The sequence below is a fragment of the Salmo salar genome, chromosome ssa12, assembly GCF_905237065.1.
Source record: "Salmo salar chromosome ssa12, Ssal_v3.1, whole genome shotgun sequence".
NCBI lineage: Eukaryota > Metazoa > Chordata > Actinopteri > Salmoniformes > Salmonidae > Salmo > Salmo salar.
Genome location: NC_059453.1, coordinates 99795773 through 99809512, shown reverse-complemented (window position 1 = coordinate 99809512; position 13740 = coordinate 99795773). Strand labels below are relative to the sequence as shown.

General features: G+C 43.8%; 1 pseudogene; it reads left to right on the top strand.

The window, feature by feature from the left end:
* The first annotated feature begins 1223 nt into the window (after positions 1-1223).
* Positions 1224-13740, top strand: part of LOC106566254 (BTB/POZ domain-containing protein KCTD6-like) — a 65573-nt pseudogene continuing 53056 nt past the window's right edge.

The following is a 13740-nucleotide window of genomic DNA, read 5'->3' as shown; positions in this document are numbered from 1 at the left end:
TGTCTATGTTGTGTCACAGTAAAAGGGGTTAATGTTTAGACTCAAGGACCAGAGTAACCATGGTAGGTTGTAGGTGGGAATGAACAGGACCCACGGTTGGAGAAAAACAATTATTCAATTGATTTCAGATTAAGAATTTCAGGATACATGGCTTGTCTTGAAAAACAGTTGTCCATAGCAGTAACACTCAGCACACAAAAACGAACATTTAGGCCTGATTTTTTTTTTATTTTATTTTTTTTAAATAAACCAATATCTTATAGAAATATTTTTTTTTTGTATGATAAAGAAGTATAATATAAGGACAGGATTTATTCTGGACCGGTCCAAAAAATCCGTGACCCGGAAGTACTTTGTTATTCTTGCCTGCTTCACATATCACCAATGATTGCTTATTATATTGACAAGCTATTCGAGTGACTGTTGTAAACAATGGAAATACATGTCCTCAAAGGTGGGACCGTTCCATCCAACGAAACGGCAGATACGCTGTGAACAACAGACTCATAGAGATACACGACTGATCTTTATATCTTTGCTATTTTAACGTCTGTGACAACATTTTAAACTAGTTAATTTTCTTCACTGGCTGATTGTTCCCAACAGCATGGAAACCCACCCCAGTTGACTACTTTAAAAACGAGGAAACGCTCATGCTAAAACTGGTGATATCCATGATTATCCCTTATATCTCTCTGACAACAGGCACAACTACAATATAAAGTAAATAGTTTTTCTCCAAAGTTGTCGGAAAGCCACGTGTCCACTATTATCAGTGCAATGAGGGGTGGCCAGAAGAGGACTGGCCACCACTCATAGCCTGGTTCCTCTCTAGGTTTCTTCCTAGGTTCTGGCCTTTCTAGGGAGTTTTTCCTAGCCACCACTCATAGCCTGGTTCCTCTCTAGGTTTCTTCCTAGGTTCTGGCCTTTCTAGGGAGTTTTTCCTAGCCACCCCTCATAGCCTGGTTCCTCTCTAGGTTTCTTCCTAGGTTTTGGCCTTTCTAGGGAGTTTTTCCTAGCCACCCCTCATAGCCTGGTTCCTCTCTAGGTTTCTTCCTAGGTTTTGGCCTTTCTAGGGAGTTTTTCCTAGCCACCCCTCATAGCCTGGTTCCTCTCTAGGTTTCTTCCTAGGTTCTGGCCTTTCTAGGGAGTTTTTCCTAGCCCCCGTGCTTCTACACCTGCATTGCTTGCTGTTTGGGGTTTTAGGCTGGGTTTCTGTACAGCACTTTGAGATATCAGCTGATGTAAGAAGAGCTTTATAAATACATTTGATTTTGATTCGTAACAACTTAATAATTTATAAAAACTTTAATTCGATAAAATAAGCCTCACGTAACAAATGAGCAATTACATTTTTTTTCCCCCCTAACTTTATATTCGTGGCCAGATTATTTTTGTTGTCGGAGTAAAACCTCTCGCTTCGCCTCTTCCTGGCGCTCAGACGGACAGAAAACCATCCAGCTGGAAACTTCTTAGTTAGCGACAATGTTGTTGATGGTTGGTTGGTTTGTTGGTTGTCTTGTCACCATGTTTGTGGCACAGGTAGCGGAGCCATACTGAACCATATTTTACCGAACCATCCTCTTTGATATTGGTGCCATGGTTTACATTTCCCGACTGACCAACTCACTGCTTCAGCATGGATCCCCATCTTATCTACAGAGGAACAGATGCAACATCGCAAACAGGTTGGGTAAATTCATCTCAAACCTAGTTCATGATAACAAAAAAAACATGTTTATTATTAAGGGCGATCGCACAGCTAGCTAGTGTGCAACTAACTGGTATTTGTTTCAGGTAACTAACTAATGTTAACTGGTTAACATCCCCTGCTGTTTGTATCCCAGCTTCCAATCATGGGTGTAATTAGCTAGTTTAACGTTACTATTATTAAGAGCTTAAAACATGACCTACTATGGGTCTGTAAATAACTCGTTTTTGCTATTGGAGTTTAGCTAGTTAACTAGTAACCTGTGATAATTAGCAAGGCTGGTTGTCCATTATAGAGATAATAGCTTAAATGAGTCGGCATGCTTCAGGTCGGCTAGCGCCTAGCTGACCCGCATACTCCCTTAAAAGACGCACCCTATCCCCTCAAATGAAGTGGACACTTCTGACGAGTATACACTTGCAGGGCAAGAAACGAGGGAGGAAGGAAGTATTTTTAAATGGACCGCCCATGCCCAGAAATTCATCCAGTGATTATTTGTGTTTTCAGCCACCGGTAGCTTGTGGGTCCTTTATTTGCGCTACAGCCACTTGTGATTTCATGTCTGCTTACATTACATATATCATTATTAATATACACCTACTGTATATCTACTAAATGAATTAGCTAACTAACGTTAGCCTGTCTACTGTATATCTAGTAAATGAATTAGCTAACTAACGTTAGCCTGTCTACTGTATATCTAGTAAATGAATTAGCTAACTAACGTTAGCCTGCCTACTGTATATCTAGTAAATGAATTAGCTAACTAACGTTAGCCTGCCTACTGTGTATCTACTAAATGAATTAGCTAACTAACGTTAGCCTGTACTGTATATCTAGTAAATGAATTAGCTAACTAACGTTAGCCTGTCTACTGTATATCTAGTAAATGAATTAACTAACTAACGTTAGCCTGCCTACTGTATATCTAGTAAATGAATTAGCTAACTAACGTTAGCCTGCCTACTGTATGATAGCTAGTAAATGGATTAGCTAACTAACGTTAGCCTGTCTACTGTATGATAGCTAGTAAATGGATTAGCTAACTAACGTTAGCCTGTCTACTGTATGATAGCTAGTAAATGGATTAGCTAACTAACATTAGCCTGCCTACTGTATATCTAGTAAATGAATTATCTAACTAACGTTAGCCTGTCTACTGTATATCTAGTAAATGAATTAGCTAACTAACGTTAGCCTGTCTACTGTATATCTAGTAAATGAATTAGCTAACTAATGTTAGCCTGCCTACTGTATATCTAGTAAATGAATTAGCTAACTAACGTTAGCCTGTCTACTGTATATCTAGTAAATGAATTAGCTAACTAACGTTAGCCTGTCTACTGTATGATAGCTAGTAAATGAATTAGCTAACTAACGTTAGCCTGTCTACTGTATATCTAGTAAATGAATTAGCTAACTAACGTTAGCCTGTCTACTGTATGATAGCTAGTAAATGAATTAGCTAACTAACGTTAGCCTGTCTACTGTATATCTAGTAAATGAATTAGCTAACTAACGTTAGCCTGTCTACTGTATATCTAGTAAATGAATTAGCTATCTAACGTTAGCCTTTCTACTGTATATCTAGTAAATGAATTAGCTAACTAACGTTAGCCTGGCTACTGTATATCTAGTAAATGAATTATCTAACTAACGTTAGCCTGTCTACTGTATATCTAGTAAATGAATTAGCTAACTAACGTTAGCCTGTCTACTGTATGATAGCTAGTAAATGAATTAGCTAACTAACGTTAGCCTGTCTACTGTATGATATCTAGTAAATGAATTAGCTAACTAATGTTAGCCTGTCTACTGTATGATAGCTAGTAAATGGATTAGCTAACTAATGTTAGCCTGCCTACTGTATATCTAGTAAATGAATTAGCTAACTAATGTTAGCCTGTCTACTGTATATCTAGTAAATGGATTAGCTAACTAACGTTAGCCTGTCTACTGTATGATAGCTAGTAAATGGATTAGCTAACTAACATTAGCCTGCCTAGTGTATATCTAGTAAATGAATTATCTAACTAACGTTAGCCTGTCTACTGTATATCTAGTAAATGAATTAGCTAACTAACGTTAGCCTGTCTACTGTATGATAGCTAGTAAATTAATTAGCTAACTAACGTTAGCCTGTCTACTGTATATCTAGTAAATGAATTAGCTAACTAACGTTAGCCTGTCTACTGTATGATAGCTAGTAAATGAATTAGCTAACTAACGTTAGCCTGTCTACTGTATATCTAGTAAATGAATTAGCTAACTAACGTTAGCCTGTCTACTGTATATCTAGTAAATGAATTAGCTATCTAACGTTAGCCTTTCTACTGTATATCTAGTAAATGAATTAGCTAACTAACGTTAGCCTGCCTACTGTATATCTAGTAAATGAATTATCTAACTAACGTTAGCCTGCCTACTGTATATCTAGTAAATGAATTAGCTAACTAACGTTAGCCTGTCTACTGTATATCTAGTAAATGAATTAGCTAACTAACGTTAGCCTGTCTACTGTATGATAGCTAGTAAATGAATTAGCTAACTAACGTTAGCCTGTCTACTGTATGATAGCTAGTAAATGAATTAGCTAACTAATGTTAGCCTGTCTACTGTATGATAGCTAGTAAATGGATTAGCTAACTAATGTTAGCCTGTCTACTGTATATCTAGTAAATGGATTAGCTAACTAATGTTAGCCTGTCTACTGTATATCTAGTAAATGGATTAGCTAACTAATGTTAGCCTGCCTACTGTATATCTAGTAAATGAATTAGCTAACTAATGTTAGCCTGCCTACTGTATATCTAGTAAATGGATTAGCTAACTAATGTTAGCCTGTCTACTGTATATCTAGTAAATGGATTAGCTAACTAATGTTAGCCTGCCTACTGTATATCTAGTAAATGAATTAGCTAACTAATGTTAGCCTGCCTAGCTGGAACTTCTGAAGAAGGGAACATGTTTTATTTCTACAGTTTTCAAAAACGAACCAAAACAAAAACATCATTACTTTTACGAGAGGTGTTTGTGCTATAAAGTGCATTAGTAGCACCATTTCCAATTGATTTACATTTGTATATATACTTAGACTTGTATGTTAACTTGTCCATATTGAGGTTAAGTTTTGGATTGAATAATGGGGCATTTCAGGCCACGAAGTTAAAATAATTGTAAACTCGGATCAAAAACGAGGGCTGAGGCTCTTCCCTTGATAAATATCGGCATTAAGGTGAGGGGGGTTTGAAACAAAGCCCTTTGTTGGAAATACGAGGGAAAAAGCGTCAATAGTACCGTTTGTCTATTTTGAGACACCGTAGCCAGTATTCACTTTATTAAAATAGTCTGAAGGTAACTCAAGACATATGTCATTCATTTTGACGTTTCTGCCGAAGAGACAATTTGACATCTAACTAAGATGTTTGGTGACAGTATTTTTATCAATGAAAAAAAATTGCATGAGAACAAATTCTCTCGTTGAATGACAAAGATTTTATTGGAGAATCTCCATAAAAAAATTGTTGCGGAAAAATGTTGATAACAGTTGTCTGTTTGAGCAAGTAAAGGGGGCTTTACTCTTCTTGGGTAGTGGAATGACTAACTTCCCTCCAGACCTGAGGGCACACACTTTCTAGTCGGCTTAAATTGAAGATGTGACAAATAGGAGTGTCAATATCGTCTGCTATTATCCTCAGTAATTTTCCATCCAGATTGTCAGACCCAGGTGGCTTGTTTTAGTTAATAGACAGTACTTTTTTCACCTCTTCCACACTCACTTTACGGAATTCAAAAGTACAATTCTTATCTTTCATATTTTGGTCAGATATACTTGGATGTGTAGTGTCAGCGTTAGTTGCTGGCATGTCATCGATACGTTTGTTTATCTTGCCAATGGAAAAAGAAATTAAAGTAGTTGTCAATATCAGTGGATTTTGTGATGAATGAGCATCTGGTTCAATGAATGAAGGAGCCGAGTTGGCTTTTTTCCCCAACATTTCATTTATCAATTTGAGACACCATAGCCAGTGTACACTTCCTCAATAAATCATATACATTTTGATGTTTTTGTCATATATCTTAGTCGCGCAATTTTAGTCGTAAGATGTTTGGTGCAGTATTTCTCAAGTAAAAAAAAAAAAAGTGCATGAAAACGTTCTAAGCTAACATGTGGAATTGTTTTAAGATGGTCATACCAAGGAACATTTAGCTATTTGAATTTTAGGACCCCTTTTTAGTTATAAAACAAATACTTGATGAAACATTGAGTTTGGCCTTACTGCTATTAGCCCATAGAAACGCATTGTAAAACAGATTACTGCTATTAGCCCATAGAAACGCATTGAAAAACAGATTCATACATGGAAAATAGTAAAAAAAATCTATCTAGAGGAAGTTTGTTTTTTAAAGTGTCAGGCCTATATCTTGACAGAGATAAGAAGATCAGAATATTATCCCCCCATATTTAACAAACATTTTTTTGGCACTAAACTACTTCCATATAGTTTTTTTTTCGACCAAAGCGATTGGTTGAAATGTTAAAACATGTATTTTTCCATATAGACACACCCTATATGTTTTAATCAAATCAACTATATGTACTGAGCTTGTCTGATGCTGTACGCTCACTGTTTGATTAAATATTTAAGACATACATGACTGGAGGGAAACAGAGAGAGCCTAACCAGAAGAAGAGCCTTCTCCAGCTGCTGGTCTTGGCAGATTCAGCCATTATACTCCTGTAGCTGTTGGTAATGGGCTGCATCAAGGGGAAGCCTTTTCCATTCGGACTGCCAAGTTATCGTACCATTTCAACCCGATCTGCATGCCAGTTATGATTTTTCATAGGCACATTTTCGTGGAACAGTTTTTATTTAATCTTTATCTTAAAATCATTGTCATATGGTTCATCTAAATTCTATCCAAATCTAAATGAAAATTATACAAATCTAAAAAAATAACTTCCATTGCCAACGATGTAGAAAGAGCCTACATAAAGCCAACAAATAAAAACATTACAGAGTACAGGTAGAAAATATCCTGATTTAAAAAAATAATAATAATAATAATATCCTGTGAATCACATTGGCTAGGTATGGCATCTCTACAACAAACTTGAAACCATTGTATTAACTATTAACTGGGGTCCAGCCTAAGCTTGTATAAAATATTCTGGGTCACAGTGAGCTCAGAACAGACACAGCTGTAGGCTATTTGTGCAAGCGCTCAGAAGTCATCAGGTATTTTATGGCTGGATCGGTGCATTACATTTTTCCCTTTCATGCCGAGTGGCAACCGAGAGCTGGAAATATTTTTCAAATACATTGAGGAACTATTGTCACTCTTTCATGGATTAAAAAAAAAAAGACTTGTTTTGAGGAAGTTGTCTAAAAGGGACTGAATATGTTGTTGCCTAATTGTTTTTTGGTAGGTTTCCACACTACTTTCCTTCAATCTATAGTATTTCTTAATATTATTCAGTTCCTTTGGCTTTGATGCATCATGATTGAGGCATTGCTCTGTTCCAGTAGAGTGTGATTTTGCTGTGATCTGATAGGGGGGTCAGTGGGCTGACTGTGAACGCTCTGAGAGACTCTGGGTTGAGGTCAGTGATAAAGTAGTCTACAGTACTACTGCCAAGATATGAGCTATAGGTGTACCGACCATAGGAGTCTCCTAGAAGCCTACCATTTACTATGTACATACCCAGAATGCAACAGAGCTGCAGGAGTTGTGAGCTGTTTTTGTTGGTTATGTTGTGTCTAGGGGAGCATATGGGGGAGGGAATGCTGTCACCTCCAGGTAGGTGTTTGTCCCCCTGTGTGCTGAGGGAATGCTGTCACCTCCAGGTAGGTGTTTGTCCCCCTGTGTGCTGAGGGAATGCTGTCACCTCGAGGTAGGTGTTTGTCCCCCTGTGTGCTGAGGGAATGCTGTCACCTCCAGGTAGGTGTTTGATATCGGGGGGATATCGGTAGGATGGAGAAGCTGTCTTCATTAAAGTATGGGGATTCTAGTGGGAGATATAGGTAGGATGGAGAAGCTGTCTTCATTAAAGTATGGGGATTCTAGTGGGGGGATATAGGTAGGATGGAGAAGCTGTCTTCATTATAGTATGGGGATTCTAGTGGGGGGATATAGGTAGGATGGAGAAGCTGTCTTCATTAAAGTATGGGGATTCTAGTGGGAGATATAGGTAGGATGGAGAAGCTGTCTTCATTAAAGTATGGGGATTCTAGTGGGGGGATATAGGTAGGATGGAGAAGCTGTCTTCATTAAAGTATGGGGATTCTAGTGGGAGATATAGGTAGGATGGAGAAGCTGTCTTCATTAAAGTATGGGGATTCTAGTGGGGGGATATAGGTAGGATGGAGAAGCTGTCTTCATTATAGTATGGGGATTCTAGTGGGGGGATATAGGTAGGATGGAGAAGCTGTCTTCATTAAAGTATGGGGATTCTAGTGGGGGATATAGGTAGGATGGAGAAGCTGTCTTCATTAAAGTATGGGGATTCTAGTGGGAGATATAGGTAGGATGGAGAAGCTGTCTTCATTAAAGTATGGGGATTCTAGTGGGGGGATATAGGTAGGATGGAGAAGCTGTCTTCATTATAGTATGGGGATTCTAGTGGGGGGATGTAGGTAGGATGGAGAAGCTGTCTTCATTATAGTATGGGGATTCTAGTGGAGGGATATAGGTAGGATGGAGAAGCTGTCTTCATTATAGTATGGGGATTCTAGTGGGGGGATATAGGTAGGATGGAGAAGCTGTCTTCATTCTAGTGGGGGGATATAGGTGGCACACAAGAGGAAATATTTCTCTGTTGAGATCATTTCCTTTAGAATTTCTAGCCAAATGTAAAATGTTCCTGTTTTGATTAATGTAATAGAGTGAGTTAGGTCTGCTCTATACTAAACTAGCATACCCCCTGAGTCCCTTCCCTGTTTCACACCTGGTAGTGTGGTGGATGGGACTACCAGCTCTCTGTAACCTAGAGGACAACCAGTGGGTCCATCTCCTCTATACCACCTGGTAGTGTGGTGGATGGGACTACCAGCTCTCTGTAACCTAGAGGACAACCAGTGGGTCCATCTCCTCTATACCACCCACCTGGTAGTGTGGTGGATGGAACTACCAGCTCTCTGTAACCTAGAGGACAACCAGTGGGTCCATCTCCTCTATACCACCTGGTAGTGTGGTGGATGGGACTACCAGCTCTCTGTAACCTAGAGGTCAACCAGTGGGTCCATCTCCTCTATACCACCTGGTAGTGTGGTGGATGGGACTACCAGCTCTCTGTAACCTAGAGGACAACCAGTGGGTCCATCTCCTCTATACCACCCACCTGGTAGTGTGGTGGATGGAACTACCAGCTCTCTGTAACCTAGAGGACAACCAGTGGGTCCATCTCCTCTATACCACCTGGTAGTGTGGTGGATGGGACTACCAGCTCTCTGTAACCTAGAGGACAACCAGTGGGTCCATCTCCTCTATACCACCCACCTGGTAGTGTGGTGGATGGGACTACCAGCTCTCTGTAACCTTGAGGGCAACCAGTGGGTCCGTCTCCTCTATACCACCTGGTAGTGTGGTGGATGGGACTACCAGCTCTCTGTAACCTAGAGGACAACCAGTGGGTCCATCTCCTCTATACCACCCACCTGGTAGTGTGGTGGATGGGACTACCAGCTCTCTGTAACCTTGAGGGCAACCACTGGGTCCATCTCCTCTATACCACCTGGTAGTTTGGTGGATGGGACTACCAGCTCTCTGTAACCTAGAGGACAACCAGTGGGTCCATCTCCTCTATACCACCTGGTAGTGTGGTGGATGGGACTACCAGCTCTCTGTAACCTAGAGGACAACCAGTGGGTCCATCTCCTCTATACCACCCACCTGGTAGTGTGGTGGATGGGATTACCAGCTCTCTGTAACCTAGAGGACAACCAGGGGGTCCATCTCCTCTATACCACCCACCTGGTAGTGTGGTGGATGGGACTACCAGCTCTCTGTAACCTAGAGGACAACCAGTGGGTCCATCTCCTCTATACCACCCACCTGGTAGTGTGGTGGATGGAACTACCAGCTCTCTGTAACCTAGAGGACAACCAGTGGGTCCATCTCCTCTATACCACCTGGTAGTGTGGTGGATGGGACTACCAGCTCTCTGTAACCTAGAGGACAACCAGTGGGTCCATCTCCTCTATACCACCCACCTGGTAGTGTGGTGGATGGGACTACCAGCTCTCTGTAACCTAGAGGACAACCAGTGGGTCCATCTCCTCTATACCACCTGGTAGTGTGGTGGATGGGACTACCAGCTCTCTGTAACCTAGAGGACAACCAGTGGGTCCATCTCCTCTATACCACCCACCTGGTAGTGTGGTGGATGGGACTACCAGCTCTCTGTAACCTAGAGGACAACCAGTGGGTCCATCTCCTCTATACCACCTGGTAGTGTGGTGGATGGGACTACCAGCTCTCTGTAACCTAGAGGACAACCAGTGGGTCCATCTCCTCTATACCACCTGGTAGTGTGGTGGATGGGACTACCAGCTCTCTGTAACCTAGAGGACAACCAGTGGGTCCATCTCCTCTATACCACCTGGTAGTGTGGTGGATGGGACTACCAGCTCTCTGTAACCTAGAGGACAACCAGTGGGTCCATCTCCTCTATACCACCCACCTGGTAGTGTGGTGGATGGAACTACCAGCTCTCTGTAACCTAGAGGACAACCAGTGGGTCCATCTCCTCTATACCACCTGGTAGTGTGGTGGATGGGACTACCAGCTCTCTGTAACCTAGAGGACAACCAGTGGGTCCATCTCCTCTATACCACCCACCTGGTAGTGTGGTGGATGGGACTACCAGCTCTCTGTAACCTAGAGGACAACCAGTGGGTCCATCTCCTCTATACCACACACCTGGTAGTTTGGTGGATGGGACTACCAGCTCTCTGTAACCTAGAAGACAACCAGTGGGTCCATCTCCTCTATACCACCCACCTGGTAGTGTGGTGGATGGGACTACCAGCTCTCTGTAACCTTGAGGGCAACCAGTGGGTCCGTCTCCTCTATACCACCTGGTAGTGTGGTGGATGGGACTACCAGCTCTCTGTAACCTAGAGGACAACCAGTGGGTCCATCTCCTCTATACCACCTGGTAGTGTGGTGGATGGGACTACCAGCTCTCTGTAACCTAGAGGACAACCAGTGGGTCCATCTCCTCTATACCACCCACCTGGTAGTGTGGTGGATGGGATTACCAGCTCTCTGTAACCTAGAGGACAACCAGGGGGTCCATCTCCTCTATACCACCCACCTGGTAGTGTGGTGGATGGGACTACCAGCTCTCTGTAACCTAGAGGACAACCAGTGGGTCCATCTCCTCTATACCACCCACCTGGTAGTGTGGTGGATGGAACTACCAGCTCTCTGTAACCTAGAGGACAACCAGTGGGTCCATCTCCTCTATACCACCTGGTAGTGTGGTGGATGGGACTACCAGCTCTCTGTAACCTAGAGGACAACCAGTGGGTCCATCTCCTCTATACCACCCACCTGGTAGTGTGGTGGATGGGACTACCAGCTCTCTGTAACCTAGAGGACAACCAGTGGGTCCATCTCCTCTATACCACCCACCTGGTAGTGTGGTGGATGGGACTACCAGCTCTCTGTAACCTAGAGGACAACCAGTGGGTCCATCTCCTCTATACCAACCACCTGGTAGTGTGGTGGATGGAACTACCAGCTCTCTGTAACCTAGAGGACAACCAGTGGGTCCATCTCCTCTATACCACCTGGTAGTGTGGTGGATGGGACTACCAGCTCTCTGTAACCTAGAGGACAACCAGTGGGTCCATCTCCTCTATACCACCTGGTAGTGTGGTGGATGGGACTACCAGCTCTCTGTAACCTAGAGGACAACCAGTGGGTCCATCTCCTCTATACCACCCACCTGGTAGTGTGGTGGATGGAACTACCAGCTCTCTGTAACCTAGAGGACAACCAGTGGGTCCATCTCCTCTATACCACCTGGTAGTGTGGTGGATGGGACTACCAGCTCTCTGTAACCTAGAGGACAACCAGTGGGTCCATCTCCTCAATACCACCCACCTGGTAGTGTGGTGGATGGGACTACCAGCTCTCTGTAACCTTGAGGGCAACCAGTGGGTCCGTCTCCTCTATACCACCTGGTAGTGTGGTGGATGGGACTACCAGCTCTCTGTAACCTAGAGGACAACCAGTGGGTCCATCTCCTCTATACCACCCACCTGGTAGTGTGGTGGATGGGACTACCAGCTCTCTGTAACCTTGAGGGCAACCAGTGGGTCCGTCTCCTCTATACCACCTGGTAGTTTGGTGGATGGGACTACCAGCTCTCTGTAACCTAGAGGACAACCAGTGGGTCCATCTCCTCTATACCACCTGGTAGTGTGGTGGATGGGACTACCAGCTCTCTGTAACCTAGAGGACAACCAGTGGGTCCATCTCCTCTATACCACCCACCTGGTAGTGTGGTGGATGGGACTACCAGCTCTCTGTAACCTAGAGGACAACCAGTGGGTCCATCTCCTCTATACCACACACCTGGTAGTTTGGTGGATGGGACTACCAGCTCTCTGTAACCTAGAAGACAACCAGTGGGTCCATCTCCTCTATACCACCCACCTGGTAGTGTGGTGGATGGGACTACCAGCTCTCTGTAACCTTGAGGGCAACCAGTGGGTCCGTCTCCTCTATACCACCTGGTAGTGTGGTGGATGGGACTACCAGCTCTCTGTAACCTAGAGGGCAACCAGTGGGTCCGTCTCCTCTATACCACCCACCTGGTAGTGTGGTGGATGGGACTACCAGCTCTCTGTAACCTAGAGGACAACCAGTGGGTCCATCTCCTCTATACCACACGCCTGGTAGTTTGGTGGATGGAACTACCAGCTCTCTGTAACCTAGAGGACAACCAGTGGGTCCATCTCCTCTATACCACCCACCTGGTAGTGTGGTGGATGGGACTACCAGCTCTCTGTAACCTAGAGGACAACCAGTGGGTCCATCTCCTCTATACCACCCACCTGGTAGTGTGGTGGATGGAACTACCAGCTCTCTGTAACCTAGAGGACAACCAGGGGGTCCATCTCCTCTATACCACCTGGTAGTGTGGTGGATGGAACTACCAGCTCTCTGTAACCTAGAGGACAACCAGTGGGTCCATCTCCTCTATACCACCTGGTAGTGTGGTGGATGGGACTACCAGCTCTCTGTAACCTAGAGGACAACCAGTGGGTCCATCTCCTCTATACCACCCACCTGGTAGTGTGGTGGATGGGACTACCAGCTCTCTGTAACCTAGAGGACAACCAGTGGGTCCATCTCCTCTATACCACCCACCTGGTAGTGTGGTGGATGGGACTACCAGCTCTCTGTAACCTAGAGGACAACCAGTGGGTCTGTCTCCTCTACACCACCCACCTGGTAGTGTGGTGGATGGGACTACCAGCTCTCTGTAACCTAGAGGACAACCAGTGGGTCTGTCTCCTCTACACCACCCACCTGGTAGTGTGGTGGATGGGACTACCAGCTCTCTGTAACCTAGAGGACAACCAGTGGGTCCATCTCCTCTATACCACCTGGTAGTGTGGTGGATGGGACTACCAGCTCTCTGTAACCTAGAGGACAACCAGTGGGTCCATCTCCTCTATACCACCTGGTAGTGTGGTGGATGGGGCTACCAGCTCTCTGTAACCTAGAGGACAACCAGTGGGTCCATCTCCTCTATACCACCTGGTAGTGTGGTGGATGGGACTACCAGCTCTCTGTAACCTAGAGGACAACTAGTGGGTCCATCTCCTCTATACCACCCACCTGGTAGTGTGGTGGATGGGACTACCAGCTCTCTGTAACCTAGAGGGCAACCAGTGGGTCCATCTCCTCTATACCACCCACCTGGTAGTGTGGTGGATGGGACTACCAGCTCTCTGTAACCTAGAGGACAACCAGTGGGTCCATCTCCTCTATACCACCCACCTGGTAGT